Below are 27,286 nucleotides of genomic sequence, written 5' to 3' on the forward strand. Positions count from 1 at the left end.
CAGAATTTATTTCTTATGGCCATCTTTCTAGATTATCATATAGGACAAAATATAATTTTGTTATTTTAATTTCCCTAAAATATATGAGCTTATGACTCAAAATATATGAGTCTGTGATTCATATATTATAACTTTGTCTTTTCTGACAAAATGTTGCTATAGAGAGGTAAGATAATTTAGAAATTATAGTGGAAAGAGCAATAATTATTCATTAAGAAGGACTGGAGAAACAAACCATTCAAATACTCTCTGGTCAGGACTTCCTAGGCAAAGACACTTCTTTATTCCAAAATATCATCTCCTAACTTTGAAAATGGGTTTTACAACACCTAGTCTGTAAATCTTTTCTGATTTGCTTTTGAGTACATTGAGCTAAGAAGGAAATAATTCCTAAACCTTACAATGTTATGCAAACTAAACAATTATTTTCATGGGACTCTAACCCTTGTAATAATTTGGTCTTCTTTTGATACTGGAAATGTACTGTTCAAAAACATAAATATGCAATATATATCATCTACTAATTTGTAGAAGGAGGAAGAGAACATGTACAAGTCATTTATAGACTTCTCTATCAAGAAAAGAAGCTCAGTCAGCCAAATTGTTCTTCCTTTTTTTGGGGGGGTTTAACAGAAAGGTAATTAACCATTTCCAAACATATTAAATGCTTCACAAACTGTGTAACACTATGCATGCGTCAATTATTAGTCATAATAGTGATTTTTATGATTTACTGTTAAGTACATTTCCTCCTTGGTTGAACCCAAACCTTTCTGCCGCCCCTTCCTTCTTAAATTGCTCTGCATCAGTATTTCCCTAGTTTCTTGTAGATCTCTTATAGAAATCATTGAGAATGGCAGCAGATGGAAAAATTAGGAGGAACGTGATAATCTCCACACAATCTTTATGAGGCACATATTTGTGCCAGCCCATGGGAGAAATGGTATCTGCCAATTAAATCAGGAGGCAATCAGCATACCTGTAAATTCAGAGTTGTTTCTTTTCACTGCAGCAAAGTGTCCAGGACACTTGATCACATAATTTTTTTCTTTTTTTTTTAAAGATTTTATTTATTTATTAATGATAGACACGGAGAGAAGAGGCAGAGACATAGGTAGAGAGAGAAGCAGTCTCCATGCAGGGAGCCCAATGTGGGACTCCATCCAGGACTCCAGGATCACACCCAAGGCAGATGCTCAACCGCTGAGCCACCCAACTGTCCCAAACATTTTCTTAAAGGAGATATAATACATCATAAAAACATAAAAATAACAATCCTATACAACTTTGCCTAATAAAACAGAATTTTAACACAAGATAATATTTATGTCTTCCTTGAGAGGATATCTTGCAGAAAATTAACGAAGAGTCTTCTTTGGTGCATACGAATGTATATTGTATTCAGTAGTTCTCATTCTGTGCTTATAGAGAATTGAAAGAAAGTTTATCCTTTATTGTAACAGAAAATAATTTTTTTCAGGACCTAAAAGGATTGCTTTGTCATCCTGTATTTATATAGTCTTTTGTTCTTATGTTTGTAAGCATAAGCGATTCACCAGGAAAGCCTGTTATATGCATAATCTAAAATAGCCAGACGGGGTAAAAAGTATGTGCAGAAAAAAAGGAAACAGTGAGTATAGAAATTACTTACATAACCACATTGATTAGTTTGCAGTTAAAAACAGCATTAGCATTCTGCAAAAAAGAATACATTACAATTTTGCAATCTTAAGGTTTAAATGGTCTCTATAGAATCATGTAAAATTTTAATTATAATTTTGCATTCATTTATTGCTTAACAAAATAATTTAGACTATTTTCCTTCTGGGGTGGACTAATTTACCAGTTGCTTACAACCAACATTAAAAATCACAGCGTAGTATATTCTCTTATATTTAACCTATTTAAAAATTTTTAAACACCAGACATAACTGTAATCATTGTCAAAAAATCAAGTAAAATCAAAAGCAAGCCATAAAAGTTCTTCCCAAGAAAACTGTAAAATGAAAATGAATGAAGAGTAGACTTTATGTAAAATAATTGGAATAAAGGGGATGATCCCCTTACAAGTTATATAAATGTATAATAAATTTTCCTTCAGTTTGCCAAGTAACTTAGTTCACGCCATGAATTTATCTCTCAGCAAATAAAAGAAGCATTAGCTACATTACAATATGTATATTTACATACATTGCATTAAATATGAAAGTTGCGGCCAAACATAATTTCATGGAATATTATATTTTATAAATAAGATGCAGTAAAAGAGACAAGTACTACCATGAAAAGTTAGATGTTCATACCTCACATAGCCTATATACTTTGCCATCCCAGAGAGTTTCTATATGGAAACAGGCTGAGTTGCACCAGATAAAGCTCTAAGTTAGCCCTAGACAGGTGCCTGGCACACCAGACTTCTGGCAGTGCAGTAAGTAATTAGGCTTATGATGTTAGTGGAAAGTGTGGAAAGCCCCTTCAAGATCATTTCATCTGGTAGCTCATGAAACTTTTAAGACTTAGTTTGCTGTCAAAATGAAGGAGGTAATCTCATTAAACATAGCGAGGGAGAGTGGTGTCTCTTGGGATGTTGGGATGTACCACTAACGACCCCACTCACTAGAGTGCTTTGATTTTGTCTAAGGAGGAGGAAGAAGGTGCTATGAGAGAGCATGCACACCTGAGACCTTCTCCTTTCTCAGCTGATGGCTATTTGAGCTTTGGCAAGCTCACTGTGATGAGGTTGCTGCAAAGGGTATAGCAGCCACCCTTGGTTGTCCTTTGGGTTTGCAGTGATGGTGTTGGAAGAGCAGGTGATAAAATTATTAACCAGACTCAGTTTTCTAGAATTTGTCCATGGTACTCCATTTGATTAAAGAGTGTATTTAAACCCCCTCATGAGGTCAGATTAATTGAATTGTAACTATTGTGACTGGTAACTGACAAATTTCTCAGAATGCAAAAAGTAGTCAAGGACAAATCAGCCAAGACTGATAAAGCAGAAAGAACATCATAAGAGTGGTAACTCCAAACTCCCTTTGGGTGACCTGAGTAAGGGACTTTTCTAAGAGATCTCTGAGTCTGATTGTTCAATAACGGGATCTCAAAGGAAGATATTGGAGTGCTTCTCATCAAAGAATTCACAGCTGAGTGGCCTAATAGAATCTACTTCATGATAGCCCCTGTGAATGACACAAGTCCTATCCACTCCCCCCTCCAATGAGTCTGGAGATGAATTAGAGAGCCCTGTCAACTTTTACAAGGACCTCTAGGCTGACTTTCAAAACTAAATAAGACTAGGAGTTAGGCTAAGGCTCCCTGTCTCTTCAGAGGAAGCCCTATGTCAAGGTCAGGTTTTAATGGGGCGATGGGAGAGAATGGACTTTTCAGGCTCTTTGTTTACCAGTACGACAGGTGGCTTTGATATTTGTAACACCTGGCACCAGGATGGGAGAAACAAATGATGCTCTCCAGTTTGAGATCTGAGGTCACCACCAAGAAGTCCTTGTTCAGCCTTGTCTATGAATAGATCCCTTTGGTTCCCTACAACTTCTATTGTTATGAATACCACTATTGAATGTACTGTTGGTATAGATGTATTATCTACACGTTCTCCTGCTCACTTCTGCCCCCAATCCCTAATGGGCCCTCTTAGTGGGGCATGTGGAAGCCTATGAACTAATCTTATTTCTAGTTCCTTGTGCCATTGCCTCCCCAAAGCAATATCTGCTGTTCAGAGAGGAAAAAGAAGTAGCTATCCTTATAACTAAGCTTTAGAAAACTGAAGTTCTCTGTAAGACTATTTCTTCACTCATTACCCCTATGTGGCCTATGTGCAAAGCCCAAATATTTACCTTTATTTGTAGGTAGCTGGGTGCTATAATACTGCCTTTAGTACCAGCAGTACCTAGCATGGTAACTGTCATAGTGGCTAATATTGCCCAAGCTAACAGAACTTGGTATGTGGCAACTGATGTTGCAAGTGCTTTATTCAATATTGTTTTCTACATGGATGATTCAGTTCAATTTATCTTTATGTGGAATGGATCACAAAACACCTTTAATGTCCTTCCACAAGGCTACCCAAATTCCTTGACTATCTGTCGATTATCGTAGGCCGTAATTTGGAGAAATTTTTGTACTGAGAGAACTAACCTGCTATGTTGATGATGTTCTCCTGGTGGGCTAAGACAAGGGCACTGTCCAGGAAGGACTGGGAGCCGTATTGACTTATACATGGCAGCACAAGTGGGCCATTAACACAAACTAGTTACAAAGATGTACAACCCAAGTGATATTCCTTGGTAAATCTGGGAAAGAGCATGATGTGTCATTCTAGGGGAGAGTAGTGCCAAGCTTTTGACTTTTTTGCTCTGGCAAATTAAAAAAGAATCCCAGTAACTGTTGGGCTTATTTGGCTACTAGGGCTCTCACATCCCCATAAAGTAGTTCTGATGGTACCCATCTATTGGGTTACCAGAAAGGCTACTGCCTTTGAGTGGGGCCATAACCAATAGGATGCTCTAGAGGCTTTCTACTCAGCCACTTAGTCTACCCTTCTTCTGGGCACTACCAAACTACATTTGCTGTTTGAGTTACAGCAATCTCTTAGTTTGCCAATTGGAGACTACTGACAGTTGGAAACTGTAGCAGGTTACTGGCATCTATCAGGCTTTTGAACCTGTAGGCTCCTGGAGTTAGCTGAAAGGGAAAAAGCCTTTGGGGCAATTATTGGCCTGTTATTGGGCTTCAGTAGATTGGGAGCACATGACTCATTGCTGTGAAGTAGTTTTACTACCAGATATCCCAATAATGTCACACATCTGAACAAAGGACTCAGTTTGTCTGGTAAAGGAAGCTCAGAGATCTCCTCTAGTGAAGTGGAAATAGTACATACAGGACGGGGTGAAACTTGGCCTAACTAGAGTCTTGCAACTTCAAGTGTTGGTCTCAGGAATCCACATCTGACATTTGGGCATATCAACAGAGAAGCCACTATCTCCACTGGCCCAGTGGGAACTTAGAGATAGAGACCTCCCTGGACTGTGCACAGGCCTGGTTCTCTTTCCAGTAAAGTTTTACTGGGATGGAATGATGTGTGGCTGCACCCAACCTGAGAGATCTGTCCCTTAATTAGTGCATTAAAAGACATGTGGAACAACAGGCAGAGTTTCATGGGGTATAGATGGCTGTCCAGGCCACACAGCAAATGTTCCATGTTGATTTCACTGAATCATGGGCTATGGCTAATAGCCTGGTTGTATGGTAAGGTCACTGACAAGCCTCAGACTGGCATATACAAGAGGCATTCTCACCTCCTCTCTGGAGATGAGAGAATTCCATACAATTGGATCTGTTACCAACCAATAGGCTTTCTGTTAACCATGTGGATATTCACCAGAAAGTTCATTACACACAAAAAGGGAACATATCCAATGGATGGCCACGTTTGTCAGCTAAACATTGAGAATGAATTGTTCCTGTCCCAGAGCAAGCAAATGTGCTGGGATCCATGGAGGACAGTCCAAGGAAATTCAGACAACATCCTAAATGGGACCTGTGGACTGCCACTTCTATCAGAAGCTGCCAAAACAGCATGTAAAAGCTGTCCTGCCACCAGACTCTGGCCAAGGGTTCTAATTCTACTTGGGAAATTTTATGAAACAGTACTTCTCATTTGCCTTGCACATTTGACCAGGCTGTTTGTCCCCTTCTTTCAACTGTACACACTATTTATGGTTATTGACACCCCAGTCTTTATGCTGGGATTCTGCAAGAATCTTCCATCACCTTCAGCCCCTTTCCAAAGATTTGAATGATGGCCCATAAGGATAGCTATTAAATTGCAAGAGATAGAGACAATAACCTCCTTTTCCATTTTTCCTTCAGGTGCAGAGTTTGAGTTTTTTTACCTATAGGAATCTTGAAAAGAATGACCATCACCTTGACATCTCTAGTTCAAACATTTTCCTTAAGTGTACCTGCTACTGTGTTCCAAGTAATCACATGGGATGGACATGTGATATAAAATAGGTTGATTTATTTTTTCCTGGTCCACAAGAAGATCTTAGCCAGAGACTTTGGTTGACCACCTTTGGGTTTAGATCAAGTGTGCTATTCTTGCCCATGGTCCAGGATAGACTGTCCATGTTGCTGTTGATGTGGAGGATTCCCTCCAGTTCTGAACTGATAGCATATGAGCACCTTCAGCCCTGAGAGTGTAGATATAGGAGTGGAAGTGGGGAGAGTCTAAATTCTCTTCTCTTTTTCCTATGGGTACCCCATGCGACTTTCTCTTCCCTGAATTCATAGAGATACCTGTTCCAGGCAGTTGCCACTGCTCTGAATTTGAATGGCAATTATATATACCACATACATCTTGATCCTACAGATGAGCATCTGATTGTCTTGCCACTATATGCCATATAGAGTGGACATTTCTCTGTGGATCTTTCTGATACCTCAAGTGCCCCAACCTTATTAATATGGACTCAAAGCATTGTTGCACACTGAAATCTGGCATAAGAGTAGTGAAATGTCTCTATAAAAGTCTACAAACTCCTGTTAGAGATGGGAGTAACCAGAACATCTGGAACAAGGTGTACATCCACCATCAAGGCTCTTTTATTTTTCTTTCCATTAAGTTAGCAAACCTTTCCTCCCTACACGCATCCTCACCCTATTGTGTTTTTGCCACACCTTCGTTGTATATAGATCAGTGACACTAATAAAGTAAAATAGTCCATTACAAAGCTTAGAAAGGCTCTGGGCTGTCTATAATGGACCCTAATGGATGTGGGACATCTTTCAGAGTAAATTAATAATGGCTCAATTGTTGCTTTCAGTTGGCTCATTGTCCCAACTGAACACTTAGACATCTGGTTGCTCAATAGGATATATAGGTTTCCCACAAATCCAATATTTTTTACTTATTATTTAGTGTCTTTATTTTGTTTGGATTCCCTCTAGCTGCCATGTGGCAGGACATCAGCCATAAATATAACTCTTAATCCTATGATTACTCTTATAATCGGTCTTATAATAACATCCCAAGGCAAGGGTAAGGGAAAAGGTCGGGTAGGGGGATTGGTGGGAGTGGAATCAGGCAAGGCCTCATGGTAGTGTTAAGTTCTCCACACATGATCCCACAAGATCTTACTTGCCCTTCTTCGACAAAGACTAAGTTAAAATGTCTTGTTAAAATTACACACACGTACACACATATATATGTAATGCAATTTATATAAAAAGTTATAGAATTTTCTATTAAGCATTTTTAGATAAAAGACCACATTTTATCTACTTGATGTGCTCTAAAACTCTTACTACATAATGGTAAATTTAAATCTTTGGTGTAACTTTACTGTTACCAGAAATTTATAAGTATTCACAACACAATTGGTCATATTACATGTTTGGAGCTATGGGTAAAGCTTTTGGTTGAATTACCATCTATCCATGTTATCACTGACCTTCTAATAATTTTTATGGGATTCCACTAAAATTCAGAGTAATACCTCGATTGACTATAAAACAAAGTGTTATATTTAGAGAAACAATTTGATATCGAAGTTTCTAACACTAGATGGGAGAGAGAGATTGTAACTTATCACAGGCTAAGAAGTAAGGTATGCAACTTACATAGATGACAATATCTAATGTCTACATAAGAAATGAGTTTCATTTCATTAGTTTATGAGGGTTATAGTGAAGTGTGGAAGATCCCACAGTTATAAGTGGTATATAGATGATTTAAAATCTATCTTGTTTCAGGGATGCCTGGGTGGCTCAGCAGTTGAGTGTCTGCCTTTGGCTCAGGGCATGATCCCCAAGTCTCGGGTTTGAGTTCCACATCAGGCTTCCTGCAAGGAGCCCGCTTCTCCCTCTGCCTATGTCTCTGCCTCTCTCTCTCTGTGTCTATCATGAATAAATAAATAAAATCTTGTTTCAAAGAAAAATAACCCACATAAATGACAGGGAAAGAATAGGACCCTATCAATCAGGATAGGTAGAAGGAGAGGCAAACTAGAAAATCCTGACTCCTAATTTTTCCAAACCCTTCTCTTCTAGATTGCAGAACAGTCCTTTCTCACTTGCTACACAAACAAAAAATTTTAAAAAAAGCATATTAAACATAAGCAAATAACAATAACACCAAAAATGTCTGGTTAACCTCAATTCCTCACCAAGTATCATTGCCGCCAGGTTAAATACCAGAGTGAAGTCTCAGAACTATTTGGAAAGAGAAGTAAAAGCTCTGTTGCAGGAAGAAATAACATTGACAGCAAAGCAATTTCAGGATCTGCGTAAGGGTGTGAAAAAGCAGGATGTAATATGTATTGGGATTGACCTTGAGGGTGTGAGGCCAGGGTGGAAGAATGTAGGAATGAAGAAAATTTATTTATGTTGACCACTCACTCATTATCTGGGATTCAGTATACTGGCTAAGAGTTGATTTTAACAGTGAACATGGAGGCTATCCTGAAGTCTGTAGATGATCGTACTGTAAATGAGTTGCTAGAACTTTATTAGCATAGTATTGAGGAAAGACAACAGAAATAAGAAGGAGGTAGAAATATTAAAATGGATTATTTGAAAGAACTGAAAATCCTTTCATTTTATGCTTCTGGGAGGGCCCAAAAATGATGCTGAAGGGGGCATTATAATGTTAAGAAGGCTGGGGTTAGAAGTGGGAGGCACTATCATCTTCCTGGAATTTAATATCACTGGAAATATGCCAAACTGGAAGAGTCTAGATGGCAGCAATTAATTATCAGATGTAAGATGGATATAATATAAATAAAGCGAGGGAGGCCTGAGATTTAGATTTCCTAGATCCCCAAGAATTTATGGAATTTTGGGGTGAGACTGATGGGTTTTTACTCAGGGCATTTTTTCCTTTGAAGAGGAAGAAAACTTGATAGCTGGGGATAAGAAAGTGAATATTAGCTATTGAAATGACAAATTCTAGTTCAATACAATTTCTAGATCAATATAGGTTCACAGATTCAGAATCTACTAAATTAAGGGGCAGAATGAGAGTCCTTAAGAAGTATACCACCACAAGTATATATAATATATTTCCCTCTGATCCTTCCCCCAGTGGATCTGCAGCCTTTGCTAGGATAGACGATCACTGAGATATACCTTTGAGGACTGTTTGATAAGAGATTTATGGTGACATTGAAATGCCATAATGGTTTTTTGGGTATAGTGGGGTCTATAGAAGCTGCATGAAAATGAAGTTTTGTCTCAGTGTGGGTACAATGGTTCTATAGACCTTCTCTGTGATTATCTTCTGAGATATAGATGTGTAATTAAGATATGCTAACTGCTGGCAGAGCTCTCTCATCAATTACCTGATGTGTTAGAAGAGTGGTTCTCAAGTTTTTGAATGTATCAGAATCTCCTGGAGGTAGGCCTGGCTACATGATTTGTGAGGCACAATGCAAAGTGAATGCACAGCCTCTTTTATAATGAGCATGAGAAAATGCTATTAAAGTACATATAAAGTTTTTTCTTTTCTTCTACTCTCTCACATTTTATTTGTCTTTGGTGCTTTTTATTTTATTCTAAAAAAGGAAAAATTAATATTCTAAACTACTAGCATGAATTTTACTATTCATCTTTACATTGTACTATGGTAGTTTTAAATGGCAATAGCAGAGAATTGAAGTCATACGCAGAATCACCAAAATTTCAAAATTTTTGAACTCATCTCTGAAGGCTACTTAGAGTTGACCAGAAGAAATAAACACAAGCCAAACTCAGGAAGGATTGGAAGGAGGAAGAATGCATCCCCTCAATCATGAAACCAGGCCTAGGTAGTGTGCTCAGGTATGGGACAACCTTCCTTGTTGCCCAGGGGCATTATTATCCAGCTACTGACTTGAGAAATGCTTTCTTCTCAATTCTCATTATCAGAACAAGACAAAATAAGTTTGTCTTTATTTTTTAAATTTAATTTTATTATTTATTCATGAGACACAGAGAGAGAGGCGGGGGGCAGAGGGAGAAGAGAGAGAGAGAGAGAGAGAGAGGCAGAGACACAGAAGGAGAAGCAGGCTCCATGCAGGGAGCATGACGTGGGACTCCATCCTGGGACCTCAGGATCACGCCCTGGGTTGAAGGAAGTCGCTAAAGCACTGAGCCACCCAGGGATCCCCCAAGAGGTTTGTCTTTAAACAACAAAGGTGGCAGTACATTTTTATAATCACAGAACGTCTGTAAAAAATGTAACCATTTTCTGTCCCAATAGGGTCTACAAAAACCTTGACTGTCCTGACATTACACAAAGCATCCAGGTAGTCACCCTATTGATAATATCATGATTTAGTGACTAGGAAGTGGCAAATAATTTGGATAACCTAGCAAGACTCATATGTGTTGGAAGGCAAGGGCTAAATCCTATGAGTTTTAAAGAACCTGCTGTATCTATGAACTTTTCAAAAATCTTATGGTCTGGAGTATAGCAGGAGAACTTCTCTAGATAGTAAGTTAATCCTTCATACATCTAACAAGTGAAAATGAGGCACAAAATTTGTTAGGTTCCCTTGAATTTTTTAAAGTATATAGGAATATGATTCAAATCTATATGTTGGTTGGCACTCAGTTTCTAATGGGGCTAAAGTATGTGAGTCCCAGTTATTGTATAAGCTTCCCTCCATTTGTAGCATCTGACCAAATATTCACTTAGTTCTAGAAGTAGCCATGGTGGATGAGAATGTGGGGAAGACAGTCTATCAAGTCTCAGTGATAAAATCATGATTCCAACTTCTAAATTTCTGAAGCAAGACCACCGTTTTGCAATCAAGAACTGTTCTCTGTTTGTAAAAACAATTCTTGGAACACTATTGAGCTCAGGTGATGACCGAGGATTTAACCATGGAACATCCAGGGATTATGAACATTATTTTGGTGTTATTAAATCCACAGGATAGTAATCAGAAGTAATCATAGAAACTGTCCACTGGTTGGGCAGCCTAGATGGCTCACCATGTTTAGCACCTGCCTTTGGCCCATGGTGTGAACCTGGAGACCCAGGATCGAGTCCCACGTCAGGCTCCCTGCACGGAGCCTGCTTCTCCCTCTGTCTGTGTCTCTGCCTCTCTCTCTCTCTCTCTCTCTCTCTGTGTGTGTGTGTGTGTGTGTGTGTGTCTCAATAAATAAAATCTTTAAAAAAAAAAAAAGAAACTATCCACTGGAGAGTAAAATTTTACAATGGAAGTATTGCACTTAAACCAGGCTTGTGCAGGTTGAAAAGGCACTAATAACTGCATGCCTATTCCTCAACTCATATGTATGGCCTCAAGGGCTCTTTATAATATGTCTAAGGAAAGGGAAAGAATTCAATCCCAGTTTAGGAAAGGATTGGCATGGTAAACCAGTGCTAGCCAGGACAGTGATGAAAGGAAATCTTTTCATAGGTAGAGCTGTTTATAGTAGACTTGGATGCTTACTTCGTATGAAGAGAGAGAGGGAGATGGTCTAAGTCATACATGGATTTCTGAGTACTGGCAAATAGCTTGACTGGTCGGTGAGAAGCCTGAAAGGAAAAAATGAGTGGCAAAGAGAGGTGGAGTAATTTTATATCAACAAATCTCTTGGAGTGATTACAAAGTAAAAATCTTTCTCGAATGCTTGGTAGATAGCATCCATTACAGAGGTGGCTCTCAACATTCTGGTTCACAGTAGAACTTAGGCCATGGACATGAGCTATCTTCTTTCCTTAACTACCTCAGTGTTACAATGGGGCCACAAAACTATGACCATAATAGCAAGTATAAAAGTTACACACAGATCTGAAAATATAAGCTCTTCTTCAATAAAGCTGATCTAGTTATATCATTGCTAATTCCTAGTATGTCATAGATTTTTGAATAATACAAGCTAGCTGGTGGAAAAGTGGGTTTAGGTCCCCCTTCTATGTTGCAGGAAGCAGACATTCATATATTCTGGAATAGATATGTACTCTGGACATAGGTTTATATCTTTGTCTCCTTAGCACCATCTAATATCCTGGAGAAATCCTGATCCAATTATATAGGACTGACGAAATTATGACTGACAAAATTTACTTCGAGAAAAGAACCTATTTTATCATAAAGGCAATACAATGATGGGCTCCTGATCATGAGATTCATTGGTCTTACCATATCACCTATAAACATGTGGCGTAAAGAATGGAAGAGTAGCATGTTCAAGGCTTTGCTAAGGCACAAGCTTTGGGCATAGCACCATGGATGATTGAGGCATGGTATTCCAAGATATAGTGTATGCATTTAATCAGTGCTGATATTTAATTCTGCAACTTCAGTTGTTAGAATTCATGGGTAGATTTGAGATTAGCCTCTCTGTCACTGTTACTCCCAGTATCTCACTTGTGAAAATGTGTTTTACTTCTCTGCAACTTTAGGATTTGTTAGGCAAGAGATCTTGGGTCCTAGCAGAGGGGGCACTTCTGCCCCCTGAGTAGATGCAGTGAGTTTCACTGAACTAGAGTGTGGGACTACTAACTGGCCAAGCAGAGCTAGTTAACACAGTTTTGAAGTAAGAGAAGAGAAATAATGCACAGTGATCCAAATTTGGAGTTTGGGAAACAGAAAATGTGTTGGCAGATATTTTTTTTCCCTTGATGGGCAGATCTGAGCCACATTGGGGTTCCACATCTCCTTGGAAGACATTTCTCATTATTAGACTACCAATTGTGTTTGATTGTTAAGCTGTAAACAGCTCACAAATGCACTAATTGGTATTTTCTTTCCCTCCTTCTTAGCCTACCTTCTATTTTACCCTCAATTTTGTAATCCTGCGGTTGTATATTACAATAAAACCTTGACCCATTAGCTTTGTGCTGGGTTCTGTTTTCCAGGTAGAACATAGATCATTCATCTTTGAAGTGAAGTAATTCAGCAGTAATCTGAAAATCACCATAAACACAAACCAATCACTCAAGGAATGTTTACATTTGTGAGCCTGTTACCAAAACCCAAGTTCAGCTGCCCATTGTTAGAAAAACCCATAGTAAAGAGACAGTTTTGATTGGAAAGGAATATGAACTTTATTCAGAGGCTGGCCACCTGGGGAGAAGGTGGGTTCTTGTCTAAAGGCTACCTCCCAGGTTTCTGCCTGGCCCAGAAATTTTAAAGGGTAAAAAGTAAAGAAGTAGGGTGTTGTGACATTTCTTGATTACCTGCAGACACGATCATGTCAGCTATAGGGTTATCTCAATGCTTGTAAGTTGAGCCAAAAGTTCTAGTTTCTTGATGCCTGGGGTGGAGGTGGGGGAGGGTTGTGCAAGATCTGGTTCCTTGGTACCCTGGGGTTATGCAAGAGAATCCTGCTCTTTCTGCAAAATGGGGCAAGGTCTACAGATGTGCAAGGGGAGATCAGTAAAGTCATTCGTGTGGTCTTAAAAAAGAAAAACATTTTGCTAAAAGATTTCTGGGCTAATCAGAAAGCTAAGCGGGTTTCAAACAGACTTACTGGCCTCTGTGGCCTGGGAATATTCTGGTCCTTTATTCCCCAAGGCCAGTGGGCTGCAAATCTCAAAGAAAGTAAATTAGTTTTGTTACAGATCAAGGGCCTTAAGTCAGGCAGCAAGGAGTGTATAAAACCAGCTACGGTGCTGTTACAAGACACTGTATGCAGACAGGTAAATAGAATGGAAGTAATATTTACAGAGTATTATTATATAGGGAAACTGTTTAAGTAATTTTATATTATGATGTTTTTGGTCTCATATTTTAATGTCTAATTGTGAATACATAAATAAATGAAAATATGCACCATTTGAAAAATATCAGGGGTAATATAATTAATATAAATGTAACTAATATTTATTTTACTGTGATAGGCACTTTACTCATATTATCTTATTTGGTTTTATTTCTGTGCATAAGTAATGAGGCTCATAGCGATTAAGGGACTTATCCAAGGATACATACCTAGATTAGTGGTTAATTTAAAACTAGAATGATGTATCTTTAAACCATTCCCCCTTTGTACTTAACTTTGTTTGGGGTGGGATTATATTATCAAAGACTAGGGTAGGTCGATAAATTTCCATGAATGAGTTGGCTAATAAATTAAACAAAATAATGAAGAGTTATAGAAAAGTTATAGAAAATTTGAAAAACAGAACTATATATGATATGGTTGGGGGAGAATGGCAATCCTAGCCAAGGGTAAACAGAGGGGACATTTGGGGAGAGCAAAAGAAAACAAGGTAGAGTAAGCAGAGTGGTATTAGGTGCAAGAGGCTTAATGCCAGCATAAATTTTGATATCAATTTGTAGCTGATTGCCAAATACATCAATGATACCTTTGGTAGAAATGAAGATAGTCAAGAAATGATACCTTTGGTCAAGAAAGGAAGATGGTCAATCTGGGGCACTTGGGTTGCTCAGTAGATTGTCTGCCTATAATCGCTATATTGTATATATAAAAGTGAGATTTTTTATTTTGAAAGTGATCACTAAAAATAGGCTTGATAAAAGATTTATGAGAATAATTTTATATTCATTATTTCATGAGGAAAATTAATTATAGAGGTAGAAACTTTGCTGAAGTTGAGAAATATGAAAGTACAAGAATCCCTTATAAAGTTACCTTGTTTAAATTTTATGAGTTAGGCAGAGATGAAATGATCATTATAAAGATTCTCACCTTGAGAATGATAGAATCTGAATATTAGAAGAAATGTACATGGATTTCACCTAGATTCTTACTGTGCAAACCCTTCTTCAGTCTCCTGATAAGTCTCCAACATTCCTCATCCCTCCCATCAAAAGGAACTTTCTACCAGTTGAAGAGGCTGAGACGGAATTTACAAAAATCTTTACACTGAATGCAGATAATTTCCCATGCATCTTACTCCTACTGCTCCTGGTACCATATGAGGACAGAACTCCATACGATATTAAGTAACTCACAGTTTACACATATGCTCCCAATAACTCTAAAAAGTCGAAACCCTTTTGGCCATCCATGTTCACCTCTTGAGGAAACTCAGGCACAGAGAGTAAAATAGTCTAAGTTTACACAACTTGTGCATGTGGTTGGGAAAGGTTTCACAAGGTTTTCATTCTGGCTTCAGGATTCACAGTTAATCACTAAGTCATGTTGTCTCTCTGCAAGGCTTAAATAAAATACTGCTGAACTACACTGGATTTGTACCAATTATCATAATACAATTTCTTTAATTTGGGGGGAAGGTTTACCATCAATAGTTCATAGTTCATCTGTTCTCTATGATCACTCACTCCCAGAGCTATTATATAGTTTCTGAAATAATGGAATGCCTTACTAAGAATAACTAGAAAAAATAATACTGACTACCTCATGGATATCCAGAAAAGGAAATTGAGAGAACAATTAAAATTACTTTTCTTACATTCTTCCTATGTTGAGTAAATCCATTTTTTTCCCTACCTCTAAACCCCATAAAACACATAAAAATAATTATCTGGGTTGGTTCAGATTCAAGTTTGTATAATGTTCATCAAAAGTCTCCAAGTAATGATCTTGCCTAATGCCACAGAATGTGAATATAGTCTAAAATTGAATTTTCAAGTATGGTGTGCAGACCATGTGTTTACCAATGGTAACAATGTTGATAATATGGTAGTACTGTTTGATTTTCATAAATTTTAATCACTATCCTTTAATTTTTAATTCAGTTTTTAGAATCATCTGTGAAGGAGAGAACACCATGCACTGCAACTAGGGGGTGATCTTTCTTCTGTTTATGTTCTAAATTGGCCAAATCCTGGGACTGGTCACATATCATTTGTAGTTATTAATATTGAAAATTGAACATGGTGATTTCTCTTTACCATTTATTTAAAGCATTTATTGATTATAGACTCTGTGATAGGACTTTGTGTTAAAAAGTAATAAGCCCTTGATTTCAATTGGCCTAGCACATATAAAAGTCTCAGATTCCTGTGATTAATTCTGTCATTTGAGATGTTTGCAACTATGATGAACTTGGGATTTCATACTTTGTATTTTTAAGATACTGAATATATTGTTTAATACTAAACTTGATGAGGTGGATGGTATGATTACTCCATTTTAGTAGGTCAGAAAAGTGAGTCACAATAAGATTTCTTGTCTTGAACAGTTTTTGGAGACTGCTTATATTAAAAATCTGGGGCTCCTAGGTGGCTCAGTCAGTTAAGCTCTGGCTTTTGATATCAGCTCAGGTCATGATTTCAGGGTCATAGGATTGAGCCCTGCAGGGGGCTCAGCATTCAATGTGGAGTCTACTTGAGATTCTTTTCCTCTGCCCTTCCCCTAGCTTTTGCTCTCTCTCTCTTAAATAAATAAATAAATAAATAAATAAATAAATAAATAAAATCTTTAACAACAACAACAAGAACAACAACAAAATCTAGACAGTATCCTTGCAAAGTCCACGTTCTTAATCAAATGCTAGCTATTTGTTAAAATAATCACTGATAAACGGTTGAGAGTAGAATACTAGATTAAGTTAAGTCAATGTTTTACAAATTTACACTATCACAGCAACCCAGAAGATCATTTAACATGATTGCCACACTAATTAACTGATGCCCCTAGCTTAACCCTGGACACCAAAATCTCCCAAGGAACTTAAATGACTGGCAGACAAGAATCTTGATCAGCAAAGTGGTCTCACATAGTGAATTTTTAATAGGTAAATATACTATGTGTTTTCTTTCCTTCTTAACATCCCATGAGAACTGTCATTTATTAAGCAGTCACCAAGGTTCCACAGGATTCACTTAATAAGTATATGACAAGACTGGACATTTTAATTACAGAAATGATACTATTTCTGTGACTCAAGATTCCTGGGGGAAATTTTATTAGCTAAAAGTCATCAGAAGAATCATGGTACCTGTTTTTTATTTTATTCAATGGGGCAGGGAAAGGGAGACTCACAAAGTACACTGACAGGGTCATTGTAAGGAAAATCTATATGTTTTTATTGTCTCTTCACGACCAAATTGATCAATGTATGGGGGGTATTTTTAAATATATATGTAGGAAAAAAGAATATGTAGGAAAATAGGGCTACAATGAAACACTTAAAAGTAATCATCTTATAATGATGATATTTTGAGTGATTTCCTTTTTATTATTTTTGCTTAGTCTTAGATTCTCTAAATTTTCTGGAATTAATATTTTTTAATATTGAGAAAAAATTATAATCTTTGAACTGTAATTGTATAGCCTTTATCATGGATACAAAACCCTTTTAAATATGGTTTAGTTCTTATTCACTCATTCTCTTTGGTACTGAAATTGAATGCTAACAAAAGAGGTAATCCTGATTTTCATACATCTACTCCATTTATAGTGAAAATTTATTTGATTGTAGTTTTTTTTAAGATTTATTTATTTATTCATGAGAGACACAGAGAGAGAAAGTTAGAGATACAGGGAGAGGGAGAAGCAGGTTCCTGGGACTCAATCCCGGGACTCCAGGATCATGCCCTGGGTCAAAGGCAGGCGCTAAACTGCTGAGCCACCCAGGGATCCCTTGATTGTAGTTGTTACACATGATTTGAACATCTTGCTCCATCTTATCAAGTTTACATAAATAATATAATATAATATAATATAATATAATATAATAATAATATAACATATATATATACATACATATATGAAATATGTATTTAATATATATATTTCATATTTATATTTGTATTTCATATTTAGTTTAAGGCAGGCACTGAAACACTGAGCCACCCAGGGATCCAACATTTGACCTTTGAAAGTATTAAATAAATGTATCATTTTCACAGATTCACAATGACTCCCTAAGCTACAAGTAGGTCTTCTATACTGGCAATTAAAATGCCATGAGCAGTGTTGACACTGGCATTGCAAGTTTCCAAAATGGCAAACATCTATGGTAATGTTCTAAACAGGAGATAATTACATTATTTCTTCTATTACATGGTAATTGTATTCTTCAAAAAAAAAATCCCTGGAAATATTTAATTCATATAAAATACTAAAAATATTTTATGTTTATATGTAAATTTTACTCTTAGATTCAAATAATTCTGAGTAGCTGATCTACTTACATTAATGCTTGGTTAGACATTTGAAAGTCATGGGTGGAAATAGACAATTCTACATTTTGGACAACTAACAGTGTTTCGGGAATATTAGTTACAGTGTAAATACAGATTTTCTGGGAAACATTAGACAGAATAGAGAAAGTGGCTATAACCAGCAACATGTTGATTTGATGAAATAGAAACTGTAAAGAATATTTGGGGGCCTTGTAAGGAGTTGGGGCTTTATACTGCAGGGAATGGAAAACCGATTCACAGAATTCCCAGCTTTTTACATAGAAATATTATATTAGCAGGATATAGTACAAATTACAATAAAGCAAAGTGAGGAAGATTTTGAAGGGATTTCAGAATAAGAAGTGAGGTCTCAGTTTGAGATGTGATTTGCAAATAATTATTGAAGCCATAGGCCGTGGAAGTACTCAGTGAATATACATTAGTAAAAGAAGAGTAAAAAGACTGGAACCCTTGGGGTGAAGGGCAGAGGGATGGTGAGAGTAGCCAAGGAAAAACACTGAGAAACATTTTCAGAAAATAAGGAGAATGAGAAGTTAAAGCTTAAAATGTAATTATCAGTATTTAGTGTTGTTGTTTAAGTTTGATTATGGTGAAGAAATGGTGTATGAGAAGTGTTGACATAGAATTTGTTCCTTGGGCAGTTCTCTTTTCCTCTCTGTGGTATGATTCAACATTTCAGTCAATTCTATAAACAGAGAAGTATAACAATTACATAGTTTATTTATTCCCTAAATTTGGTATGGGATGAATTTGAGAAAAAAATATTTCACTAAGAAAAAAAAAATTCTTTGTTGACAAATAAAATGTAATATATACAATTTATGAGTTATTACATGTTTCAACAAGTATAACTTGTAAAATTACACAATGTTGAAAAACAATGCATATTCGTTAAACCAGCTGATTTAGGCATCAATTTCCAAAGTCATAGGGGATATTGGTTTATATTATTCTTGTTTCCATTGACAAATAAAGGCTGAACAATATAATAAGTGAATTCCTATTTATCAATATTTCTTCCAAATTGGTCATATAATGTAAATTGATTACAGTATTTTGCCTATAATTTTACAGTATTAAAATAGATATTTGTATTTTTTAGACTATATTTTCTATACACATTCAAAATATTACTTAAAATAACTAACAATACATTAATGTACTTGCATGATACAAATAGCTAAAAGTACTCGTTCTGTTTATGGTAAATCCTGGCTCCTAAATATGGCTTCAATTAAACTATGACAACTAATAAATTTACTTACATTATATATAATATTATATAACTATATAATTGAATGATATATTAGAAGGGTGGATATTTCACTGGATGTTTAAGAGAGAGAAAAGAAAAAGAGAAAAGAAAGGAATAAAACTGCAAGTTAGATGCTTACTTATATTTTAGCTCAGAGGAAATCTTAACTGTCTAATTTATGGCAGAACTTGTGCAGAATAAGCATACTTTGAGGTGCACAGAGAATTTATTCAAAAATGGATCTACATCCACATAAATGTTTCTGGAGTGAAAATATAACACAGTTGTAAAATATTTCACATAATATTATTCCAAAGAATTTTCTTTCAAAATTACAATATAAGGTAGGTTAAACAGCAAATACCTCCAGTAAAGAAAAGAAAGGTCAAAAATATATAAAAAATTATATCATTATTAAAGCAGAACATATATTCAGACTTGGTAGTCTTTATTGTTGGAGGGAGTTAAAAAAAAAAAAAGAAACCTTATCTTTAGGTCCAGATGTTTTCTCATTACTATCGAAATATTTTCCCAATAGTTTATCAAATATCAATGATATAAATTATAAAAATGTTCGTATTCATTCCATGAATGACATTGCATGTCTTGGAAATAATTTCTAGAATTTTTTAATGGAATAAAAGTTTCTATATTTTAAGACACAACTATGTAATGAAGATGAAACACACGATTACATTATAAAGCACTCTGAGTTTATGAAAAGCATTTTATGAAGCTTGTAAAAACAATGTATTAAATCCAGAAATGATCAGTAATTAATGTGTTACTATATTAATTTTATCCATTGCTATTGTTCTTATTTTCTGTTCTTTTCTTTTCTTTTTGCAAGCCTCATATGAGGCATTGAGTCAACCGTGAAGTCTTTCTTATGTTCCTCAGTCAAGAGTCCCCTAGCTTTGTGGTCTCCAAATAGTGTGGCCAATCCTACTGCACAGAAAACTTTTTCTCCCAGAAAAAAATGTTCATATTTAACATTTCCTCACCATCTGTAACAAGGTATCTCAATGGCAAAGCTCTTAAAGTATATTTACTGAACTACTTTGGCCTCCGAAACTTAAAAGGATTTCATAAATTTCCAACGTTTGCAAGCCACATACTGAATGGCCAATGTACCACAGATAAAGAATTTCATTCTAAGTTAAAAATATGAAAACATCTCTCAGCGGGGAATATGGTGGTAAAGTAGGAGGACTTCATCCCACAAACATAACTATATAACATTCAAATCATCCAAAATACCCCATAAATCAACTAGAAGACTAGCAGAACAAACTCCACAACTTAAGGTAGAGAAGAAGACACACTGAAGATGGTAAGAAATGTGGACATGTGGTTTTGAAGAGAAATGGATAGTGGCTGTTGTGACAGGGAAGGAGCCTAGTTCATGGAGAAGGGTAAGATTAAAACTAGCTCACAGAAAAGCTCATACAGAAAATGAATCCCCACCTCAGTTGGCTTCGAAAGCAAGAGGGGCCAAATTTATGAGTTTTTGCAACCAGTGGGGGCTTAAAGCCTGGAGTGCTTAAGGTCAGCAGGCGAGTCTTGGGTAGTGCCCAGAGGCATTGGGGTTGCTTTCTGATAGAAGGCAGGGCAAACATCCTGCTGACATATAGCACAGAAACAGTGAACTGAAGAGTGCCTGGGGCACACGGTAGGGATGTATTTGCTCATCTCGAAACATGTTTCAGGCAGCATTCACAGAGTGGACCATCTAGGAACAAATAAACTGGCAGGAGCCATTTTCCTCCCCTCCTGCATAGCATAAACATAAAACCAACTGCAGGAACCTAACCTGCCTATACCAAGCCCCTCCTCTACCCCCTACCCCCATGCTCTGGAAAAACTGCCCTTCCTAGTCATGATTGCTTCAGTCCCAGCAAAGCTGGCCGCCTCCACCAAAGGACCAGCCCAAATCTCTACTCATACCACATCTTCCAACCAGAGTTTTGTTATACCTCGATACTGGCAGCAGTCGTGACAGGTCTTATTTCACAAGCAGACCGAAGCACACATAGTTAAAATGTGCCACATTCAGGTAAGGGACCAAACACTACCCACAACAGGCAAAGTGAGCCTCTGCAGGTGACTGGCCTGAAAGATAAACTAGAACACAAGAGCAGAGCACATACAGCATATAGTAGATACATTCCCTGAAGCACCAAGGCCTGGGGAGAATGGGACAATGCACTTCAGGGCACTACAGGATCTTTCTTCATAAGGTCATTAGTGTCAAAAACAGGAGACATAAATAACTTTCCTAACACAGAGAAGCAGGCACAGAGACTTAGACAAAATGAGAAGATAGAGGAATTTGTCACAAATGAAAGAACAGCAAGATCACAGCCAGAGATTTATGTGTAACAGATACAAGTAACATAGCTGATAGAGAATTTAAAGTAATGATCATAAAAAAAATAAAAAATAAAGTAATGATCATAAAGATATTCACTGGTTTTGAGAACAGAGTGAAAGACATGAGTGAGACCATTAACACAGAAATAAAGAATAACAGTAGAGATAAAGAGCTCAATAAACAAAATGAGAAACAAGATTGATGGAATGAATAACAGCCTGGAAGAAGCAAAAGAACAAATTAATGACCTAGAAGACAGAGTAATAGAAGGTAATCACCTGAACAAACAAAAAGAAAGAATCATGCAAAATGAGAATAGAGAGTGACTGCATCGAATGTAATAATATTTGAATTATTGGAGTCCTAGAAGAAGAGAGAGAAAAGGGGGTAGAAAATTTGTTTCTGTTTTTAAAGATTTTATTTATTTTTTCATAAGAGACACATAAAGAGAGAAGCAGAGACACAAGCAGAGGGCGAGGCAGGCTCCATGCAGGGAGCCCCATGTGGGACTCGATCCCGGGACTCCAGGATCATGTCCTGGGCCAAAGGCAGGCACTAAACTGCTAAGCCACCCAGGCATCCCTAGAAAATTTATTTGAAGAGATAATAACTGAAGGCTTCCTTGATCTGAGGAAAGATATCCAGAACCAGGAGGCCCAAAGAACCCCCCACAAATTCAATAAAAGCAGAGCCACACCAACATATTATGATTAAAATGGCAAACTATAGTGATAAAGAAAGAAAATTTAAAAGCAGTGAGACAGGGGCACCTGGGTGGCTCAGTGGTTTAGTATTTCCCTTTGGCTCTGATCGTGATCCTGTGGTCCTGGGATCAAGTCCTGATTTAGGCTCCCTGTGGGAGCCTGCTTCTCCCTCTGCCTATGTCTTTGCCTCTCTCTCTGTGTCTCTCATGAATAAATAAATAAAATCTTAAAAAAATAAAATAAAATAAAAGCAGTGAGACAAAAGAAGACAGTTACATGTAAAGGAAACTCCCATAAGGCTATCAGCGTTGTTTTGTTTTATTTTGTTTTTTTTAGCAGAATCTTTCAAAGCCAGAAGAGAGTGGCATGATATATTTAAATTGCTGAATGGGAAAAATCTGCAGTCAAGAATACTTTATCCAGTAATAGAAGGAGAAATAAAGAGTTTCCCAGACAAACAGAAAGGAGTTTATGACCATTAAACCATTCCTGCAAGAAATATTAAAGGGTCTCTTTGAGTGGAAAGGAAAGAACAAAAGTGACAGTATGAAGGTAGGAAAGAAAAAGTAGTAAAAAAAAAAGAATATTTCTGTAAAATATCAATCAAGGAATTCACAAAATAAAAAGATGTAAAATATAACACCATATACCTAAAACGTGGGGAGAAGAAGAAAGAATGATTTCAAAATTAAGTGACCCTCAATTTAATATAGACTGCTCTATGCAGAAAATGTTATACAAACCTAATGATAACCACAAATCAAAAACCACTAATAAGTATACAAAAAGTAAAGAGAAAGGAATCCAAATATATCACTAAAGAAAACCAGCAAACCACAAAAGAGGGAAAAACAAGAAAGGATCAGAGAAAATCTTTAGAAACAACCACAGAACAGGTAATAAAATGACAATAAAGACATATCTAGCAATAACTACTTTGAATGTAAATGGACTAAACACTCCAATCAAAAGACCTAGGGAGACAGAATGGATAAAAACAAACAAACAAAAAAACCAAACAAACAAAAAACAAGCCCCAGCTATATGCTGCCTACAAGAGACTAATTTTAGACCTTTTTATTTTTTTTGAAGATTTTATTTATTTGTTCATGAGACAAAAAGAGAGAGATAGACAGAGACAGAGACAGAGAGAAAGAGAGAGAGAGGCAGAGACACAAGCAGAGGGAGAAGCAGGTTCCATGCAGGGACTCGATCCCGATCCCAGGTCTCCAGGATCAGGTCCTGGGCTGAAGGCGGTGCTAAACCGCTGAGCCACCCGGGCTGCCCTAAAATAGATTTTAAAACAAAGATTGTAACAAGAGACAAAGAAGGACATTATATAGCAATAAAAGGGATAATCCAACAAGTAGATGTAACAATTGTAAATATCTATGCACCCAACATGGGAGCATTTGAATACATAGCAAACATAAAGAAACTAAAGTTAAAAAAATATAAAGGAACTAAAAAGTTTGGAGTATAATTTGGTCATCTTTTCTCTCTTTCTATAGGTATATATTCACTCACACACCTAACTAAACTCAGGCATACAGATGTATGTATATGCACAAACACATGTATACACAAAACCATTTTTCTGTTATATATAGTTTTCTGCGAAGTTTTTTATTTTTCCTTTAGTATGACATTACATCCCAGATATCTTTTGATGTCAATAAATTATCCTTCTATCACATAGTGGTAGCAGCATAGCACTATATTTTACTTCACGTGTGAGGCTTATAGATAGTTTAGGTAGTCATTTTGGTGATTTACTTTGCTAAGATGTCTGAAGTGTACTTTACTGCCTATCTATACTACCTGTATTTTAGTAGCACTGATTTCTAAAATTGGGATTGATTTTCTGTGGGGCACAGCATACCTCATATTTTAATCAGTATGGCCAAATTGCTTCCAGAATTTACCTTTTTTAAAAAAGATTTTACTTATTCACTTGAGAGAGAGAGAATGAGTGGCGGTGAGAGGTATATGGAAAGGGAGAAGCAGACTCCTCGCTGAGTGGGTAGCCCAGTGTGGCAAGGACCTGGAAAGGACCGAGGACCTGGAAATCATGACCTGAACTGGAGGCAGATGCTTAAGCATCTGAGCCACACAGGCACCTCTAGAATTTACATTGTGAAGAACCATGATTGAAATACTGAATTTTACTTCACCTTCCCAATAATGACTATTATTAGACTTACTTTTTATGATTTAGTTTTGATAAACTTATAGGAGGAAAGAAAAATAGCATGTTTTGCTCTAATTCTCATTTATTTAATTAGCACTACATTTTAGTACTATGGCTTCCTGAGTTCTTGTGCTTTGCCACTTTTTTTTTTAAAAGATTTTATTTATTCAAGAGAGACACAGAGACAGAAGCAGAGACATAGGCAGAGGGAGAAGCAGGCTCCCACAGGGATCCCAGTGTGGGACTCAATCCTGGGACCCCAGGATCATGCCCTGAGACAAAGGCAGACACTCAACCACAGAGCCACCCCCTCATTCCATTTTGCCACATTTTTAATTGGTTGACTTGTTTATTAAACAATAACTTGTAAATTTGGTTCATGTTATTAAGAGTAATCTTTTTTTATTACATGTTTTAAGTATTTTCTCCCAAAATGCCACTTGTATTTTGTATCAGCATGGATTTTTACATGCAGTATATTTTTTAACTGGCCATGAAATTGAATTCTGCATGAGGAAGAAACAAAGCAAATGACTTGTTTATTTATTTGTTTACTTTCCTTGCTTTGCTGGCACTTCAGAAAAAGATATCTTTATATAGTCAGTTTATGTCAGCTAATTGCAGATGTTTTTGATAACTGGACTCCTTACATGAAACCACAAATCTAATATAGTTTAGAGTCAACCACAACAATACAATGTAATTAAAGGTCAGGCTCAACTGGACTTAGTGTCTAATCTCATCAGGTGCTTTCTGCCTCTGTCACATTTCTGAAATCCTCCTTTCTAAGAGTCTAAATGCAGCCATCTCCTAAAGAGATTATTGTGGTGGCCTATAGCAATTCTCCCGTCTAGGGTATCCTTCCTCCAATCAATTAACTATATTCTCCTCTCTCTCTCATCTCTGTGAGACACCATTTGTAGAATTTTCATACCTAAAAGCTTTCAAAGTCTCCCATTCAATTATAGGAGAAATATTCAAGTTGTTTATTATGATGACGAAGTCCCTTCAGAGTTAATCATCCAGTAATTTTCCAGTTTTTTGACACTATTTCTCACATGTTCCATAATCAAACATACAAACTATTCACAATTCTGAGCAATATTTTGTACTTCTATGAATTTTGGAAATACAACTTCTATGTCTTAGAAGTATGTATCTGAACTATAAAACTGGAAGAAATGGCCAAACTTGTCTTACACCATTGTGGGTTAAGTTGGCATTTTGCCTGAGGAGTAACAGGTATCAAAGGGTTGGCTATTCTCCTTTTCAATGTTACAGTCAATAAAAAGAGCTCTGAAAAAAAAAAAAAAGAAAAGAAAAGAGTTCTGGATCTTTATGTTATATTTATGTTATATTTATGTCCTTCATTTATTTGTAGAGTCTGTGCTTGTTGTTATAGATGATGATTGATGATGATGATGATGATGATAGTGATGATGATAGTTAGTATCGAATGGAAACATTTGTATCTGGTATGTAGGACTGACTGTCCAGAACAGATGCTGCCAATTTTCCCTAACTGATTTCCTTTTTTTTTTTTTTTTAATATGGAACACTTCGTGAATTTGCATGTCATCCTTGCACAGGGGCCATGTTAATCTTCTCTTTATTATTTCAATTTTACTACATGTGCTGCCCAAGTAAGCACTGATTACTCTTTTCTACCTGACATAGTTTGAATTTTGTCCATGGACTTTAAACTTGTTGATTATATTATTGATTTGTGGGTTTTTTTTTCAGCTGTGAAGTTGCTTAAGATAAATAAGAAATGCATACTAGGTACATTAGGGACACCAATTTTCTGTACAAATAGATGAAATCTAATCACACAGCAAGGGCTCTGTAAGAAGGTCTCACAGTAAGTTCAGAGGAGTGTCCTGAGACTTCAACTCAGTCTAGTAAGCAAGTCAAGGCAACTTGAAGCAATCTTCAGAGCCCACTGTCCAAAACAGTGTTCGCAGATACTTCTGTTCTCTTTTTGGTCCTGCTTCATCCTTAAGTTTAAGTTATAATTGGTCCAAAAAAATATGTTTCTTTTAGTCCTGCTTCTTCCAGTATTTTAATTTAACTGATAGAACATAAATGAGGTGCCCTAATTTTTCTTATGGCCTAGCCATGTCCTTTCATATCTCCAAATATCTCCAAAGTAGAATCCACTTTTTGCACACAACCCACCTGCTTGTATAATCATATAAACTAAGGCGATATATGTCAAATTGGTGATCCCCTTTTATATTGGACCTAATTTTTACTTGATTTGGCAGTTTTTCTTCAGAATTTAAATTATTCAGTTATTATAATTCACTGGTTCAAATGCAGATGAATTTTCTTCTTTATTCCATGTTTTTCCATTCATTATGGAGTTATGAATGGAAAGGAGTTATGAAAACAGTGCTTGCTGTCTTTACCAGAATTCCCATTCATTTAAAATGTATGTAAGCTTGCCTATCTCTAAATTTTGGAAGACAATTAGTGAATCCTAAATTAATTCCATTGTAACAGAAAACTAAGAAAGTAAATAAATGTTTAAAGACATAAAACATTAGTTCGTCTGTAGTTTACAGTGTTATTTTAACAGATATTCAGGCAGAACCCAATGAATCGATATAATGAAAGTGACAATCCTAATTAATATCACCATGAAGGACTAGGCAACATTATTTCACA

The 27,286-nt window shown here is 36.4% G+C and overlaps 1 protein-coding gene and 1 non-coding gene across 2 annotated transcripts in view; both read right to left on the bottom strand.

Moving 5' to 3' along the window:
• Positions 1-27,286, bottom strand: part of KLHL1 (kelch like family member 1) — a 353,403-nt gene that overhangs the window by 146,823 nt on the left and 179,294 nt on the right. The window lies entirely within an intron of this gene.
• Positions 26,161-26,267, bottom strand: LOC112910954 (U6 spliceosomal RNA). The gene has a single exon (XR_003233319.2). It is a non-coding gene; the product is annotated as a U6 spliceosomal RNA (small nuclear RNA).

Source organism: Vulpes vulpes, chromosome 6 (assembly GCF_048418805.1).
Source record: "Vulpes vulpes isolate BD-2025 chromosome 6, VulVul3, whole genome shotgun sequence".
In the NCBI taxonomy this organism is placed as follows: Eukaryota; Metazoa; Chordata; class Mammalia; order Carnivora; family Canidae; genus Vulpes; species Vulpes vulpes.